Source organism: Schistocerca serialis, chromosome 1 (genome assembly GCF_023864345.2).
Source record: "Schistocerca serialis cubense isolate TAMUIC-IGC-003099 chromosome 1, iqSchSeri2.2, whole genome shotgun sequence".
NCBI lineage: Eukaryota > Metazoa > Arthropoda > Insecta > Orthoptera > Acrididae > Schistocerca > Schistocerca serialis.
The window spans coordinates 541,520,856-541,538,449 of record NC_064638.1 but is presented as its reverse complement, the minus strand read 5'-3'; the positions used below and the strand labels follow the sequence as shown (position 1 = coordinate 541,538,449).

The 17,594-nt window shown below is 42.6% G+C and overlaps 1 long non-coding RNA gene across 1 annotated transcript; it reads left to right on the top strand.

The window, feature by feature from the left end:
- The first annotated feature begins 4,859 nt into the window (after window positions 1-4,859).
- LOC126457832 (uncharacterized) lies at window positions 4,860-12,655 on the top strand. Its single transcript, XR_007585533.1, has 3 exons — window positions 4,860-4,983; window positions 12,396-12,495; window positions 12,576-12,655. It is a non-coding gene; the product is annotated as an uncharacterized LOC126457832 (long non-coding RNA).
- Window positions 12,656-17,594: the final 4,939 nt, after the last annotated feature.

Genomic DNA, 17,594 nt, shown 5'->3' with positions numbered 1-17,594 from the left:
CTCCAACATTCACTATTTTTGATTCAAACTCAACACCAATTGTGACTACTTTCATCCTTAAATTACATTATATGAACTGGTGTAATAAACATGACTTTCCTAACCCAACACTGTCGATAACAAAAAATTTAAACAGGAAATCGTACATCTCTTACATTGTTCAACACATATTTATTACGGCTTTGCCGCAAAATTTACTACGACACATTTATTTCTCCAGAACTGCATTTGATTTCTCCTCCCACAACACTCCACATATGTCAGACGCTACACTTCCCTTTTCAGTAACCAGAAGACAGGGATCACCATCACCCTTCTTCCCTCTTCAAAAGGACTGCTGTCCGCAGCAGGCTATATTCGAAAATACATACAACATATGCAAACACAATGATACATGACACAAAAACAAAAAAACTACAAATACTGTACTACTTTCTGGATCGCAAAGCATACAGTACTTCTCCTTCCAATGCGCCTTTCTGGGTTGCATGCAAAGCTTCCGTTGCCCTACTCTCCTCTGCGAGTTACCTCACCACTTCCACCGTGTTGTTCAGTTTTTTTATATCACTTTCATCTGCGGTTCCAAAAACTGTCTTCAAAATTTTTAACCCTGTGTTCAGCCATCATTGTTTCTGTCTTACCCATGGCACTGCTTCCTCCATCTGTCCTACCTGCTTCCGTAGCATCTTATAACTCTCATGCAATTTCTTATGCTTCCCTGCAACTTCCTTCAGCATTCCCTTGCCCTCTGTACATTGCCTAAGCTCTTCAAACACTTCCTCAAGCCCCTTACTTCATTCCAAATTTCCCATACATTCCATACCAACCTTAATGCCCACTGGTGACTTAACACCACATCTTCCTACTTTGAGTACAGCACACCTCATCCAGGTGTTGCACCCATAAGGTGTCCAACCCAATGATGAAGAGATGAATCACCGCCAATGCTCCCTATTTCATTGGTTATGGGTGGACCATGTAACACTGAAAGCCCGCGTTCTTCCCCATAACCAGGAATTTGGCTAAAATATACACTCGTGCGCGGTCGGTTGTTGCCCTTACTGTTGCAACATGGTAGAAAAATGGCAAATTTTGCTCACTGGGCTCCATTATTAAATATAACTCTGATGGTTGTTCCTTCTGTGCCTTGCGCAACCCGCATAAATATTGGTCTGGTGGTAACAAATCGGTACTTATCTGGCCTTGCTATGCGTGATGCAGCACTTCTTGCAGATTCGTTATTACTCCCTGCACATCCCATGCACTGTTAACTACTCCTTGCAAAAGTCTGGTTAACAGCACCCGGCTATCTAGTACTTCTAGATGCCCCAGTAGGGTTCCCAGGTTACGACTTATTACGTCTTCCGATGCCTTAGCGTATTCCCCTACCTGCCCTGCTAATGTGCGGAGCAACCGTGTGTTATTCAGGACTTCCCCTTCCATATGTTTTCACTTCACCTGTTAATCTAATCTTGGCTATATGTAACAACTGCTCATCAGACCAACCATTCATCACCGCTGAAGTCTCCAAGTCCTCCACAAATGAATACACATCCTCAGATGCCCTGCCAGAAAATGGAATAATCAAACTCGTGGCAGCTGGATCAATCTCCTGCATCCTAGGCAACAATGACTGATCAGATGTGGTTTCCCACTCACTTCTAGGTATTAATTTATTTCTCAACTGCGTATTGTATGCTGTCAATTGTGCTAATTTTTCAAACAAAATCCATATGGCTTCTGGTTCCGACATACCTTGTGTCCCAGACTCCGCCATTGTGTTGCTTTCATTCCCAGTTAGTCCCGAAACAAAACATTCAAGTACAAGAATAACCTGACTCCCTACACCTCAGTATCATCATACACAGTAACATCATACTCAAACCAATACAAAAGTAATTAAATGCCACAAAAAAAGAATAATATATCTTACTGCTCCAAATACACTAACACTTATTCTGACAAAAGAAAAAAACAATAATATGCCTACGTGAAACATTTAAAATGGCCTACCATGAGCCATACTCAAAAACACAAAAAGGCAAGAAAATGTCCAACACTCAAAGGAAAACTGGTCAAAACTCACCACATCTTGTGAATGTAATGCGGGCGGCGGGCTGGAATGTCGTACTGGACAGCTGGCGTCTGCTATTCTGACACCTAATGTAGTGGCAACTTCTGCCACCGAATGTATCGGGATGACCAAATGTAGTGGGGAGAGGCAAAAGGCACTGTATTAAGACTCATCTGAGCTTTCCAAGTGATTTATTGTTTCCAACTACAGTGCCATGTTCCCCTCAGTCTGCGTCACTGGGTCCCGCAATGCTGAGGTCACACTTTGCTGTCTGCAAAATGGCTTGGCACAGAATGGATGCCTCAGAGACCTGTGCACGCACTCTGTGTCAGCCTGGTATGCCACCGGAGTTGCAGTGTTGCCAAAGTGTCAGCAGTTGACTCAGCAGTCTGCGTCCCTGCCGACTCAGTGCTGCTCGGTGTGAGCCGCAGGCGGCCTGCTGCGTGCTCCTTGCCAGCGTGGCTGAGATCAGGGCAACAACAAGGGCCTGTGATCCGGCGTCCACATCTGTGGCCCTTGCCTCGGGATGCCTCTGGTGGGTGTTCGAAGCCAAGATGACTGCCCACGGTAGCAAGCCGTGGAGTGGCCCACTGCTGGCTGGCTACGGACCCCACGTTGGCCTCAGAGGGTCTAAACAGTGACCCGCCATGGGGCATGTAGCTGGTGGTGTGACACTCCCTGCCATCCAGGAGAACTGCCACACTTGAATGAATCTCATTAGAAACCCGCACCTATTTATATACAGCTGTACACCTCTGTTTTGCTGTATGTGCCGCTCCGTGTCATGTACTCATAACTTGCTATGTTGGCCAGTGGGCCCCTTCTGCCTGTATTTGCGACATACAAAACCGCTTTATATACTCTTTCAGCAATTTGATGGCTCTGTGGCCTCTATTCTACTTCGCAACTGTTGCTATGCGTAATTCACTGCAATCCAGCCCACATCTGGCTGTAACTTGTGCTCAGAATATTGCACAAAACTAACTTTCCCTATCCTAAATGGTGCTGCTGCTTCAATAGCAAAGAGAAAGCAGAAATATTGAAGTCACTATTTAGGAGTTTATTTATAATGAGAACGCTACCAAACTGGTGTTTCACTGCCATGCTCACTTACAAATGACTGACATCGACATTAGCACCCCCTGTATCGCAAAGCAATTAAGACTATGAAGTGTTTTTCTTGTTGATTTAGGATTTTTTGTAGCTGCTGGCTCACTCCTCGTAGTTGAAGCTGAGTTAGACCACTTCATGAGATCTGTCACCCAACTAATGTCTGATGTATTTACCTCTTTTTTAGTTTGGTTGCCACAGTTGATTCTCATGAAGTAGAGGTCCTGCTAATCGGCAGCTCTGCAATACCATGTATCGCTGAGGAAAGGCTTGACTTCTTCACATTCTGCAGCAGTTACTGGAGCAAAAGAAGATAACTTCTACTCATAACATGGAAAAGCATGTCCACTACTTCCCTTTTACAAACATATATTTCCTTGAATGGGTGTACAGATCATTAGTGTGACTTGTGAATTAGAGTAGAATGTCTTTCAATAGTTCCACAAATGAATTTTCCAAAAAATGCAGGAACCTCTCTTTTGTCTGTTGCTGATTGATAATAAATGGACCTATCAAAAGGTTACCGATCATGCCGCACCAAACATATATGGCAAAACAAACTTGGAAATTGCTATACACTGAAGTGTGTATATTTTCCCGAGACCACAGATGATTATTGTGTGTTGTTTATTCCATGTTGTGAAAACTGGGCTTCATCAGTGAATAGTATGTATGGAAGCAAATGAAGATTCTCAATTACCCAGTGACAGAATTGAAGTCATTGAGCATTGTCACCAACATGGAGATTTTGGCCATACTGTATGTGAAATGGATACAGGTTTTCCGCAAGTAATGTTTCCCAAACAAGTGTCTGTGGGACATTCATACACAGGGACATTCGTTGTATGCTTGTACTGGGACTTTGCTCAACACTTGCGGTAATTTCTTCCTGTTCTTGCAAAGTTTGTTGATGTGCATGGTCAGACAAAAATGTCTACTTGGAAAAGAGCCTGTTGCATGCAAAGTGATAAACAATTTGGTAAACAACCTGCGATCAGGTAATCGTCGAGTCAGAAAGTGCCTGTAGTATTTGTCTCTTGCCGAAGTAGCACTATCATCGCAGAAGCCATAAACGTACACCATATCTGCGTATTCCTCATTACTGCAGGTGTGTGGCATTGTTAGCAGAACTTGTACGAACACAGTTAACACCATACAGTACACAGCTAATTGAGCTGTCGCCGGTACACTACACGATGCAGCTATAATGGGCACAACTGTGCAAAGTACAGGTGATCGTACTACGTACGTTACATGACCACCATACGTGGTCGGTTGCATAGCATAAACATGGTATGTACCCGTGCGTTGTTTGCAAGACAATCATGTTACAGTGCAATTGTATTGCGTATACGTTCACATTGTACACATCAGTTTTGCAGAGTTAAATTTCCTTTGAGAACAAGATTGGATAGGGTATCTTATAATTCTTTGATTAGATTAGATGTTCTGATTTATGACCTGACATTTAATTATCATTCTTTAATATTATAGATGACATGAGTTTTTCTGCTGTGTAGACAATAATTCCATTAAAATTCTGATTTCATTTCCTGCACTACAGACAAATGAACCAAGAGTGTTCTAAAACTTATTTACATTTTGTAGCCATCATATGAAACTATAATATGAAATAATAACTGTCAAGGCATCATGAATTGTTTTAAAGTTAGCTCAATAAATAAAAAAATTTTAACACATTTGTTTCATACTTGCAGGTTCAACAAGGCAAGGATTATGGCACAGTCATTGTGCACATTGATGACAAGATCCAACATGTGGATGCTTTCCTCGAAAAGGTTTGTCATGGGCCTCAATACTAAAAAAACTGATTAGATCTAATTGTAATTTTTCTAATTCAGTAATGCATTAAAACAAGGGAAAGCCCAGGCTGCAATAACAACAATGTGGAAAGGGTAGGTTGCTACTCTGCAGATAAAGGAGGCATGAGTCACAGACAGGCAACATGAAAAAGAGAAAACACAAACAAATTCTCACAAGCCCAACTTAGACACACATACACACACACATGGTCACTGTCCCCAGTGCCCAAAGATAGTGGTCATTTGTGTGTGAGTTGTGCCTGCATAAATGTGCGTCTGTTTTCTGTTTCAAAAGGAGAAATTTGTCCGAAAGCTTTAATATTTCAGCAATCTTTCTCATTGTGGCTGTCTGGGACTCAATGACTTAACATAATACCACCAGCCTTCACAGTGGTTCACTTCAGATTTCAAGAAAGTACCCAATTTCATCACTACAGCATTCTGACAGGTAGTGAGACCATGTTAGTATATGTTTGTAATTAAAGTTATGATACGGTTTTATACATAATATTACACAGTATCAGTTGAACATCAGCATTCACTATTAGGAGCACACAGAAAATCCTGTGGTCATGTGGGCATCGACATCGGAGTGAGTAGTGCGAGGTGGCAGGTGCATGACTGGAAGCTCCATCTCTGTCAGGGTGGCGTGCGAAGGCGTGGTGACAGGCTGCAGGTCCACATTATAATCAGACAGCCAGCGGGGGTATATGATGCACCGACCGGCGCTGGTGTAGAGGTGTGGGGAGGGGTGTGGCGTGCGAGCGTGCCTGCCCCTAATGCAGATTGAGCCATCTGAGGAGGTGAATGCATGGACTCTTGATGGATCGCACTCTCGGGGGATGGACAGGCTATGCACGATCTTGACATCTGCTTCCTCATTGAGTGTTGAGTCTGCAGTGTCTGTAAGGAGCACAAGCACACTGTCATCGGAAGTGACAATCGACACATCGTCAACGTGGTTAGGTGGTACGTTGCAGTGCAAGTTGAAAGTCGGGGAGCAAGTCTCTCCAGTAGATGAAACGTCATCAAAACCTGCACATGGGGTTGATGACGACATGCTCATGAAACCCACGAACTGCGGTTACGAATCATCATCAAGTGTCAGCTTTTGCACAAAATGCTATTTTATGCAGTGTTTCATGCATTTTACAAACATATACAACTGTGGCACCTATGAACAGCATCACAAATTGATGACAGTAGAAGAAAATTTGTGGTCTGACATGGAAGACTGTGTTTTTAGCTAAAAAAGAAACAGTCATAATTTTTTGTTAGGTTGATGTACTTTGTTCAATCTCTTCCATGTAGACATATTCAACACCTGAAGTATGGTACAAGATGATCTGCAAAATAATCAACTATGACTGCAAACAATCCCATTGGCGTAACATCCGCAGCCAGAGACTGAAAATACTGCAACAGTTGTAAGCTTCTTTTATTTAGAACACGACTGGTTTCGGCTCTTATACACCCATCTTCAGGTGTCATCCTGAAAATAGCAAGAGACAGGAGATAATTTTTACAAGCAGCAATACACATAAAAAACAAAACAAAAATTCCACCGTGTCTTGTACTCGTCCACCATGGTGCTCGGGGTCACAGCACCAAGCATTAGTGTCCTAGTATTTTTTGCATATTTCTTCACCAAAGCAGTTGTCCGTAGTACTGTCTGGCATCACTTTGTGTTGACTTAGGTTTTACAGCACCTGATTGGTAGCTGTTAAATTTTTTATGGAATTTTTTGTTTTGTTTTTTATGTTGGTTGGTTGGTTGGTTTGGGGAAGGAGACCAGACAGCGTGGTCATCGGTCTCATCGGATTAGAGAAGGATGGGGAAGGAAGTCGGCCGTGCCCTTTCAGAGGAACCATCCCGGCATTTGCTTGGAGCGATTTAGGGAAATCACGGAAAACCTAAATCAGGATGGCCGGACGCGGGATGTTTTTTTTATGTGTATGGCTGCTTGTATAATGGGTGTTCAAAAAATTTTGCACAGTTGTCTCTATTTTTTTTATTTTTTGCAGGAGGAGAATGAAATTTTTTGTGAACATACTTGGAACATTAAGCTATACCATGAGACTACTCAGTGTAGCCTCCAGCAGCTGTGTCACATCTGGCCCAACATTCTTTCCATGATGTAAATGGACTTTGGCAAAATTCTGGGGATTGACTTTTACACCATCACTTGACACAGGAAATAAGGTCTTTCTACCTACCCAATGTTTTACTGTGCAGGTGGGCCAGCAGATGACAAAAAGAGGTAAAAATCAGATGGAGCCACGTCTGGACTGTAGGGAGGATGAGGAACAATTTTCCAACCCATTTTCCTGATTTTCTCTTGTGTCATAAGGGCTGTATGGGTTTTGGCATTGTCATGGTGTAGTCTGATGAGCTGACCCTGAAGCTGTGGTCTGTGCATCTTGATGGCATGTTGCAGCTTGTTCAGTGACAAACAGTAATGGTCCCAGTTAAGTGTGGAGCCACGTCTCCTTATTCACATCACTCACTGCCATCAATGGACTACTGCATCATGGATTGTCCAGTAGAGAGAAATCACCTTCTTTAAACCTCTGCAACCACCACTGAATACTGCTGCAATCCACTGTGTCCTCCCCATAAACATGGAGCAACTCCCTGTGAATCGATGTGGCAGAGTCATCGCTGGTCTTGAAGAGGAACTCCATCACCGACCATTGTCGCAACCAGACATCTACTTCACAGTCCATTATGGCACACCAGTAAATAAAAGAAAATACTTTTACATACCAAGTATGTTCACAAAAAATTTCATTCTCCTCCTGCAAAAAATAAAAAAAAATTGGATACGACTGTGCAAAACTTTTTGAATGCCCTTTGTAAAAAGATTATCTCCCGTCTCCTGCTATTTTCAGAATGACACCTGAAGATGGTCGTGTAAGAGCCCGAGAAACTGGTTGTGTTCTAAATAGAAGAACCTTGCAACTGTAGCAGTATTTTCAACCTCTGGCAACTATGACTTCAATGAGCTCTTTTATTGGTCACAAAATATTTTCAAGCCACAAATATTTGAGGACAGGTGAAAGTTGCAGAGTGCCTAAATTGATGAACAAGATGAATGTTCCAAGATTTGTCCTTCAAATCTTTCATGTCTTCCCACAGCCAAAGCACGTTTGTCAGCAGGTGCATCTTGTCAATGAGTGATGATTTTTTCCCATTCTGCAGACTAGGCCTGTTTTCATATATTTTTTTCATCCAGTTGTTGTGAAGACTTTTGCATTAGTCTCCAACTATTGTTGCCCTCTTTACAATGGTTCAAATGGCTCTGAGCACTATGGGACTTAACATCTATGGTCATCAGTCCCCTAGAACTTAGAACTACTTAAACCTAACTAACCAAGGACAGCACACAACACCCAGCCATCATGAGGCAGAGAAAGTCCCTGACCCCGCCGGGAATCGAACCCGGGAACCCGGACGTGGGAAGCAAGAACGCTACCGCACGACCACGAGATGCGGGCCTTTACAATGTCTTTTGCCTCCCAGAAAGTACAAATCATAATCTTTCCAGCAGGTTAAACTGCCATTGCCGTCTTTGGTGCAAGGCTACTGCCTTCCAACCACTGTTTCATGTCTGCCACGACATGATGGATCCATACCATCTGCTATAACAGTTGTATTCTTTGTTAAACGGCCCAACACTTCCAAGAAATTTGTATTCACTTTTCTTTTGGTCAGACTTCAATATATGTGGTATCCAGTTTGCGTGAACCTTTTTCATAGTGTTAATACCAAAACTTTCTGAAAGTTCTTTTATGCAAACAGCAAACTGCAATGGTCTCAACACACTTTCTTACATTGTGTCGAGTGTTAGTTACGCTAACTGTATTTCTCCATTCAGAATAACACAATGAATATTTTTTGCTCATATGTCTTGTAACTGTATATTTGATTTGATGAGCTGTAAGCATGCATTTTGTTTACATACGGGCATTGACAAGCTACTACTAGAAAAAGTTCAGTCATGTTGCATTACTACATTTATAATTTGACAGGCACCCAATCAGGTTCAGTGGCCTTCCTTCTATTACTTTAGTTTCTTTCAACATTCACTTGTTTATACTGATAAATATAAAAAAAATGACAAACAAAGGAATGACTGGTAATGGAATCTACTTTTGGAGGCAACATGTAATGTTGCAGCTGCTGTGTTCCATTTCAGTGCCTGTATGATAGATCAGTTAATACTAGTAAGTTAACTGTCTTGATGTGGGGAACAAATATGGATCCACTGTACACCAAATTGCACTGCAGACATTGTGGTACATCAATGTATGACATCCTTTTGACTGGAGTGCTTTGTGAACTACACAAAGACTGACTGACTGGCTGACTGCTAATTGACAGTACTGGCTTGAGACTTGAGGACTCTGCTCGTACATCCTCATCATGCAAACTGGTCATGTTGATGAAATGATCACATTAGTGCAGAAACTGCTGTGAACATAATTATGTCAAGGCTTACAAGAGGACTGTATGAACTTCCTTTCACTGATTTGATTCACATTGACAGGATCTGTAGGACTCCACTGGGACTTCAGCATACGTAAACAGTATGACACAAGTCTCAGCCATTTTGAGGAAATCGATTTTGGAAATTTTAGGCATCCTAATACACTCCTGGAAATGGAAAAAAGAACACATTGACACCGGTGTGTCAGACCCACCATACTTGCTCCGGACACTGCGAGAGGGCTGTACAAGCAATGATCACACGCACGGCACAGCGGACACACCAGGAACCGCGGTGTTGGCCGTCGAATGGCGCTAGCTGCGCAGCATTTGTGCACCGCCGCCGTCAGTGTCAGCCAGTTTGCCGTGGCATACGGAGCTCCATCGCAGTCTTTAACACTGGTAGCATGCCGCGACAGCGTGGACGTGAACCGTATGTGCAGTTGACGGACTTTGAGCGAGGGCGTATAGTGGGCATGCGGGAGGCCGGGTGGACGTACCGCCGAATTGCTAAACACGTGGGGCGTGAGGTCTCCACAGTACATCGATGTTGTCGCCAGTGGTCGGCGGAAGGTGCACGTACCCGTCGACCTGAGACCGGACCGCAGCGACGCATGGATGCACGCCAAGACCGTAGGATCCTACGCAGTGCCGTAGGGGACCGCACCGCCACTTCCCAGCAAATTAGGGACACTGTTGCTCCTGGGGTATCGGCGAGGACCATTCGCAACCGTCTCCATGAAGCTGGGCTACAGTCCCGCACACCGTTAGGCCGTCTTCCGCTCACGCCCCAACATCGTGCAGCCCGCCTCCAGTGGTGTCGCGACAGGCGTGAATGGAGGGACGAATGGAGACGTGTCGTCTTCAGCGATGAGAGTCGCTTCTGCCTTGGTGCCAATGATGGTCGTATGCGTGTTTGGCGCCGTGCAGGTGAGCGCCACAATCAGGACTGCATACGACCGAGGCACACAGGGCCAACACCCGGCATCATGGTGTGGGGAGCGATCTCCTACACTGGCCGTACACCACTGGTGATCGTCGAGGGGACACTGAATAGTGCACGGTACATCCAAACCGTCATCGAACCCATCGTTCTACCATTCCTAGACCTGCAAGGGAACTTGCTGTTCCAACAGGACAATGCACGTCCACATGTATCCCGTGCCACCCAACGTGCTCTAGAAGGTGTAAGTCAACTACCCTGGCCAGCAAGATCTCCGGATCTGTCCCCCATTGAGCATGTTTGGGACTGGATGAAGCGTCGTCTCACGCGGTCTGCACGTCCAGCACGAACGCTGGTCCAACTGAGGCGCCAGGGGGAAATGGCATGGCAAGCCGTTCCACAGGACTACATCCAGCATCTCTACGATCGTCTCCATGGGAGAATAGCAGCCTGCATTGCTGCGAAAGGTGGATATACACTGTACTAGTGCCGACATTTTGCATGCTCTGTTGCCTGTGTCTATGTGCCTGTGGTTCTGTCAGTGTGATCATGTGATGTATCTGACCCCAGGAATGTGTCAATAAAGTTTCCCCTTCCTGGGACAATGAATTCACGGTGTTCTTATTTCAATTTCCAGGAGTGTATATTTTTTATTATCATTAATGCAACAATTTGAAGGATTCTGATCTAAGGATTCTGCAGTTGAATGAGTAAGTGCTTAGTTCCATAAGCATGACACCTATGGATCGAATCTCACTGCCAGTACTTTTTTGTTTCATTCCCATGTAATTCTATCGAGTGAGGTGGCACAGTGGTTGGTACACTGGACTAACTTTCGAGAGGATTGTGGTTCAGAACCCATGTCCAGCCATCCTGATTTAGGTTTCCTTACCTAAATAGCTTCAGGCCCTTTGAAAGGGCACAGCTGACTTCCTTCCTCATCCTTCCCTAATCACAGAACCGATGACCTCGCTGTTTGGTCACCTCTCCCAAATCAACCAAGTAATTCTAACAACAGATATGCATGGTACACCACAAAATTTTGCAATAATGACCAAGAACAATTTATTATGAAACTAAGCACTTACTCTCTCAGCTGCGGCATCTTTTGAATACTAGAAACCATACAAAGCATACAAGCGAACCTAAAAATTTTAAACTTGACCTTCCTGAAAATGGTTGAGAGTTGTGTCTTCTTGTTTACACAAGTGGAAGTCTTAATTTGGAAGTCCTCATTCTGCCCTAGACACCTTGTCAATATGAATCAAATCATTGAAGCAAAGTTGACACACTCCTCTTGTTAGCAAAGGTGTGGCAAATAGCAGCAACACAGCATCCCCATCAATAAAGTTAACTAACAAGGAAGGTACACTATGTTGAACTGCTAAAAACTAAAAAAATTATTTTAAAACATGGAGATGTGTGTGTTCTACTGTCTATGAAGGTCATTTATCTGAAAATTGATGTCTGAAGGTTAATGAACTGAAATACTAAATAAGCACAAGTCACTGACAAAATAACATAAGGTCATAAATATGGTGATATTCGACTAAAACTAAAAATCTCATTTGCATAAGATTTCCTCTTCACTTTTATAGCCTGCATTCCTTCCATGTGAACTTTGAAATACCACAAACTGGTTCAATTAGTTATTCTTACTAAATATCATTATTTTCTATTCTCTGCTTTATTTGTGCACTAGTTCCTGATATATATTATAACAAAAGAAAATTATACGACATTGAAAAGTAACTCATCTGGTGTAAAACAGGTCACATTATACTACAATGAATACATAGTTATTATAATAACAAGTAAAATGAGCTATTCATAGCAGTTACAAACACTCTTAAGAATAAATGTGATATTTATTAAGTGAAATTACAAAGAAAGTACTTAAGGTAAACTCAACAAAATTATGGTTTTCCCTTCTTGTAAAACATTTCCTCTTTTGCAGGTGTCTCAGATTCAGAAGCTAATAGAAAACATCAAAACAAAGATTGATGAGCTTAAAAATATACAGAAGGAGCTTTTAGGTATTCCAAAGGATCAAGCAAGTAAGCCAATTGCAATGTCTATTTCTGCTTAACTGGTAGTAGAAATGTACTACAAAATTTGTTTTGTCCTCTCTTGGCAGAGCTAAGGCAGGATATGGATGCTTGTACCGCTTCAATTCAGAGAATGATAACCCTGACAAATGCTAGACTGAAAGGTATGTGATGTTATGTAGAAAAGTTTTAGTTTTACACAATATAACCCGAAAAATTAAAAGTAATATCCTTCACATTTAAGTTTTAATTATTTTATTCACTTTATTACCAAATGTGCATCATTTATCAATCATAACTGGATAGACCGCATCAAAATTACATATACACATAGAAATGAGTTATTTACAATTTTTCATATAACATATAAAGAAACTCTTCACAATGAGACATATATAACAAATGAAAGCAATATTATTTTGGCCAATCACTTTGGTCACTGCGTCCCCAATAGCCTGCTGAAAAAATTTCCAATAGAGTAAAATGGATGCTGTTTCAAGTCCTGTGCTATTTTCCTTTTGAAAATACTGGTGTCAGATCTTGTGTTCTAGACAGTAGACAGCTTGGTATTTCAATGTTCTCCTCATTACAGTTGTGATAAGTATGTGTTTCTTGCCTCAAACTGAAAGCTCCCTGGTTTTCTTTTATACTGATGAGACATAAAACACATAATAGCCAAACTCTGTCATTATTCCTAACCAGGTGAATATAGCTTTACAGTGCTCCAGTCTTTTGCTCGCAGTGATGATCCTGACAGCTTCTTTTTGTATCATTAACATGTCCCTACAGCTGAAGAGTGTTGGAATAGCAGGTCATAATTAATGTTGCTGTGAAATAGTGCATAACATGCTGTTATGATTCTTTTCAGTGAGGTATGTTACACGGGAGGGGTTGGAGTACACACAGGCTGTGTGCTCATTCATTGATAGTTTGCTATCAGTCATCTAATCCAGTAGATTGACAGCCTCCAGTTATCCTGGCATCCATCACTGCTGAGGCTGCACATCAGATGATGTGCTTTTCCTTCATTCTTTTTCATTTTATTTTGAACAAACCACTCTTTGATGTTTTCAAAGAACAAATCTGTTGTGCAGCAGTTTGCCCTTGGCAAAAATGGCACAAATTCAGTATTACTACAATTATATCAACAATTAAGTCTCACAAGTAGCACCTCAGCATGCAGCCTTGATTATCCATGGTTCAAGACCTACTGGTACCACATTAGTTAATATAGTTCTTGGAGTTTACAGAACATTACAGAGTAATTCAGAAATGAGTTAATTTGTACTATCATCAGAAGTTTCTATGATTCCATAAATTTTTATAACTTAAGAGGCATATACACTGGTGGTTTAAAACATTAATTGCATTTTAGTACTAAAATATGGTTTCTATTTTACATATTTATGATCCTGTCCTATTAACAACTTAGTGATTTGAAACAGTGCAGTGTACTGTGTTACACACAAAACAATCATAAAATAATACAAACAGCATACTTTTATCACCTTTGACTGAGGCAAATATGATCAGATCTATTCAAAGAAAATATGGTTGTGGTCCTCAGTCATTCCATATTACCAATTCATCTACTTAGTTACTGTCATTTCGCATGCAGCTCCATTTTTTGCTCTCTTGTTGTCAACATTAAGGCATTTGCAAGTTTTGTTTAAAACTCTCTCTCTCTCTGCACAATTATGTATGATTCAGAGATGTGTTCACTTGCATTGCCAGTTCCACTTCATCAGTCCGCCTCTTTCTTGGTCACCCTACACCCTTCTTATTACCTCTGGTAGGAACAGAAAAGCTAAATTTAGCAGCTATCTTCTAGATTAATATATTCTACATACAACTACCAGGATGATGGGGCGGACAGGTTTAGGCCTGGGAGGTTATGGGAGCAAAGGATGTGCTGGAAGGATAGCCCATCCGCGCAGCTCAGAAAAGCTGATGGTGTTGGGAAGGGTCCAAATGGCACAGGTAGTGAAGTAGCCCTTGAAATCTTAGATGTTGTGCTCTGCTGCTTGTTGCCACACTGGGTGGTCCACCTTGTTTCTGGCAACAGATTAGCAGTGGCCATTCATTCTGGTGACAGATTCCAGTCCTGGATGACAAGGGGGTCACTTCTTTGTGGATGGTTCTTGGGATGGATGTATCAGGTCTGTGTGAGGATATGGCATGGGAGTTCTGTTTGTGTAGTAGGTCAGGGGGTGGGGGGGCGGGAAGGGGGGGGGGGGTACTGCCTGTCTGGGAAGGCCTTTGTGAGGCCTTCAGCATACTGGGTGAGGGAGTTCTCATCAGTGCAGATGCATCTTCCACAGGTGGCCAGGCAGTATGGGAGGGATTTTTGGTATGGAAGGGGTGGCAGCTGTCAAACTGCAGGTGCTGTCAGTGATTGGTGGATCTGATGTGCACAGAGGTGTGGATGGAGCCACCTGAGAGGAGGAGATCAACATCTAGGAAGATGGCATTATGAGTGGAGGAGGGCACTTCCACACTCCCACCTAATCATTCCCTGGTCACCTTCCAGGAATTCCTAACTTCCAACTTGGCCTCACCATCCCTCCTCAGGTCCCTTCCTAAGAACAATAACCTTTCAGCAGAAGAAAGGGCTGCCCTACACAACATAAAAACAGATGTTGACCTGATCATACTCAAAGCAGACAAAAGTTCCACCATTATTATGATGAACTGGATTGACTACCTGGCAGATGGCCTCTGCCAGTTGTCTGACACCTCCACCATCAATCTCTGCCAAATTGATCCCATCCCAGAAGTCCAATATAACCTCCAATCCATGCTGAAATCCTTAGGCCCTTGCCAGAACCTCTTCCCTGAATCCAACTCCCTGCTCACCCCAACAACAGCCTGCACACCCACCTGCTACATGCTCCCTAAACTCCACAAACCTAACAATCCTGGGTGCCCCATTGTGGCTAGTCACAGTGCCCCCACCGAAAGAATCTAAGCCCTTGTTGACCAATGTCTGCAACCAATTGTCCAAAACCCAGCCTCCCACATAAAGATATGAACCACTTCTGCACCAGCTCTCCACCATTTCCGAACCTATACACCATGGGTCCCTACTCATCATTATAGATGCAACCTCCTTATATACCAACATCCCTCATGCCCATGGCCTTGCTGCAATTGAACTACATCTCCCAATGCCCTTCAGATTCCAAACCCATGACTTCATTACTCATACACCTAACCAACTACATCCTAACCCATCACCTTTGAAGAGAAGGTATACAAACAAATTAGTGGCACAGCCATGGGTGCCCCCATGGCATCCGTCTATGCTAACCTCTTCATGGGTCACCCAGAGGAAACATTCCTAGCTTTCCAAAATTCCAAACCCCTGGTCTGGTTCAGGTTTATTGATGACATATTTATAATCTGGACCCAAGGCCTTATCATCATTCCTCCACAATATCAACAGCTTCCCTTCCATTCACTTCACCTGGTCCTTCTCCACACATTGTACCACCTTCCTAGAAGTCGATCTCCTCCTCTTAGATGGCTCCATCCAGGTCTCAGTCCACATCAAACCCACCAACCACCAAAAGTACCTGCACTTTGACAGTTGCCACCCCATCCACACCAAAAAGTCCTCCCATACAGCCTGGCTACCCGTGGCAGACGCATCTGTAGTTTGAGAACGACCTCGCATAGTATGCTGAAGATCTCACAAAGGCTTTCACAGAAAGGCAATACGTTCAGACCTAATACACTAACAGATATGCTGTGCCATATCCCCACACACTCCTGGTCCTTTGTCAGGGCTTTGATTATGTATCATCATGCCCTGAAATGAAGGACATCCTACCCAAGATACTTCCATCGCCTCCCAAAGTGCTAAGGCCAGGCCACTTGTGTAAGCAGCCATGTTGTATATCAGCTCTGCTGCAACCACAGCACAGGGTTTTAGATTGGTATGACAACCAAGCAGCTATCAGTGGTGCAAGATGCAGCAGAGCACAACATGCAAGATTTTAATGACTGCTTCACAACCTCTGCCACATGGATCCTCCCCCTCACCACCAGCTTTTCTGAGCTGACTTGAGCATTGGCATTCCAGGACCTCAGTCATAATGAAAATTATAGAGCCATGCATCAGTATGTTATTCTTTATCAGAAAGTTTATCCTTTCAAAATGGATGATGCCTTTGATTACTGGCTAGTGTATGTGTAACAATAGCTAATCTTGTAAGTTTTTGTAAAAAATAATGAAAAATTTTGTTGCTGATATTAATGTGTAGATACAGGGACAAAATAAAGAGTTAACAATTTTTGGTGATTTGACTTTGTATAACTGATTGTACTACTATTACTTTCTTCTACATAATCTCTTGTTAATTTAAACTTGCAATGTGACAGACTAATAAATGTTACATTATCCCACCCTCACACATATAAAAAGTTTTCCTGGTCTTGGAAAAACAAAATTCACTGCTGGCAGTTAGCTGCTCAGTTTGGGAATTGCCAGTTACCTCCATTGGGCGTGACCCCCACTGGAATTGGGGAACACTCTGCCACCAGCAGAGTTGGAGGGTAGTGAGAAAATATACTTACCATGAAAAAAATAACTGATCCTCCAGGTTGGGCACTGGGCTATCAACCTGTCCCATAAAAAAAAATCTTATTACGGAACATCAAGAAAATGCCTCAGAGGGAAATAGAAACAAGGAATACAGAAAATGGCTTATGAACAAGGACTTACGATTTGGGATGTGGCACATTAGGACTTTGGCAAACCTGGAGCTCACAATATTCTGTCAGAAAAACTTGACAGATATGAATTGGATCTTGTAGCACTGCAAGAAATTAGATAGCCAGGAACAGGAAAAATGGAAATGGAAAGGCACATTTTATACTATAGTGGATCGAAAGATGGAAAGTACCAGAAGGGAGAAGGTTTTATGGTCAATAAAAGTTTGATTTTCAACCGACTGATGATAGAATACCTGTCATGACTCTAAAAGGAAGATTCACAAATATAACAATAGTTACACTACATGCTCTGACCGAGGAAGCGGAGGCCGAAAAGACAGACAGTTTTATGAAATTCTCAAAGAGGTAATTAGGAATAGCTGGGATTGAAA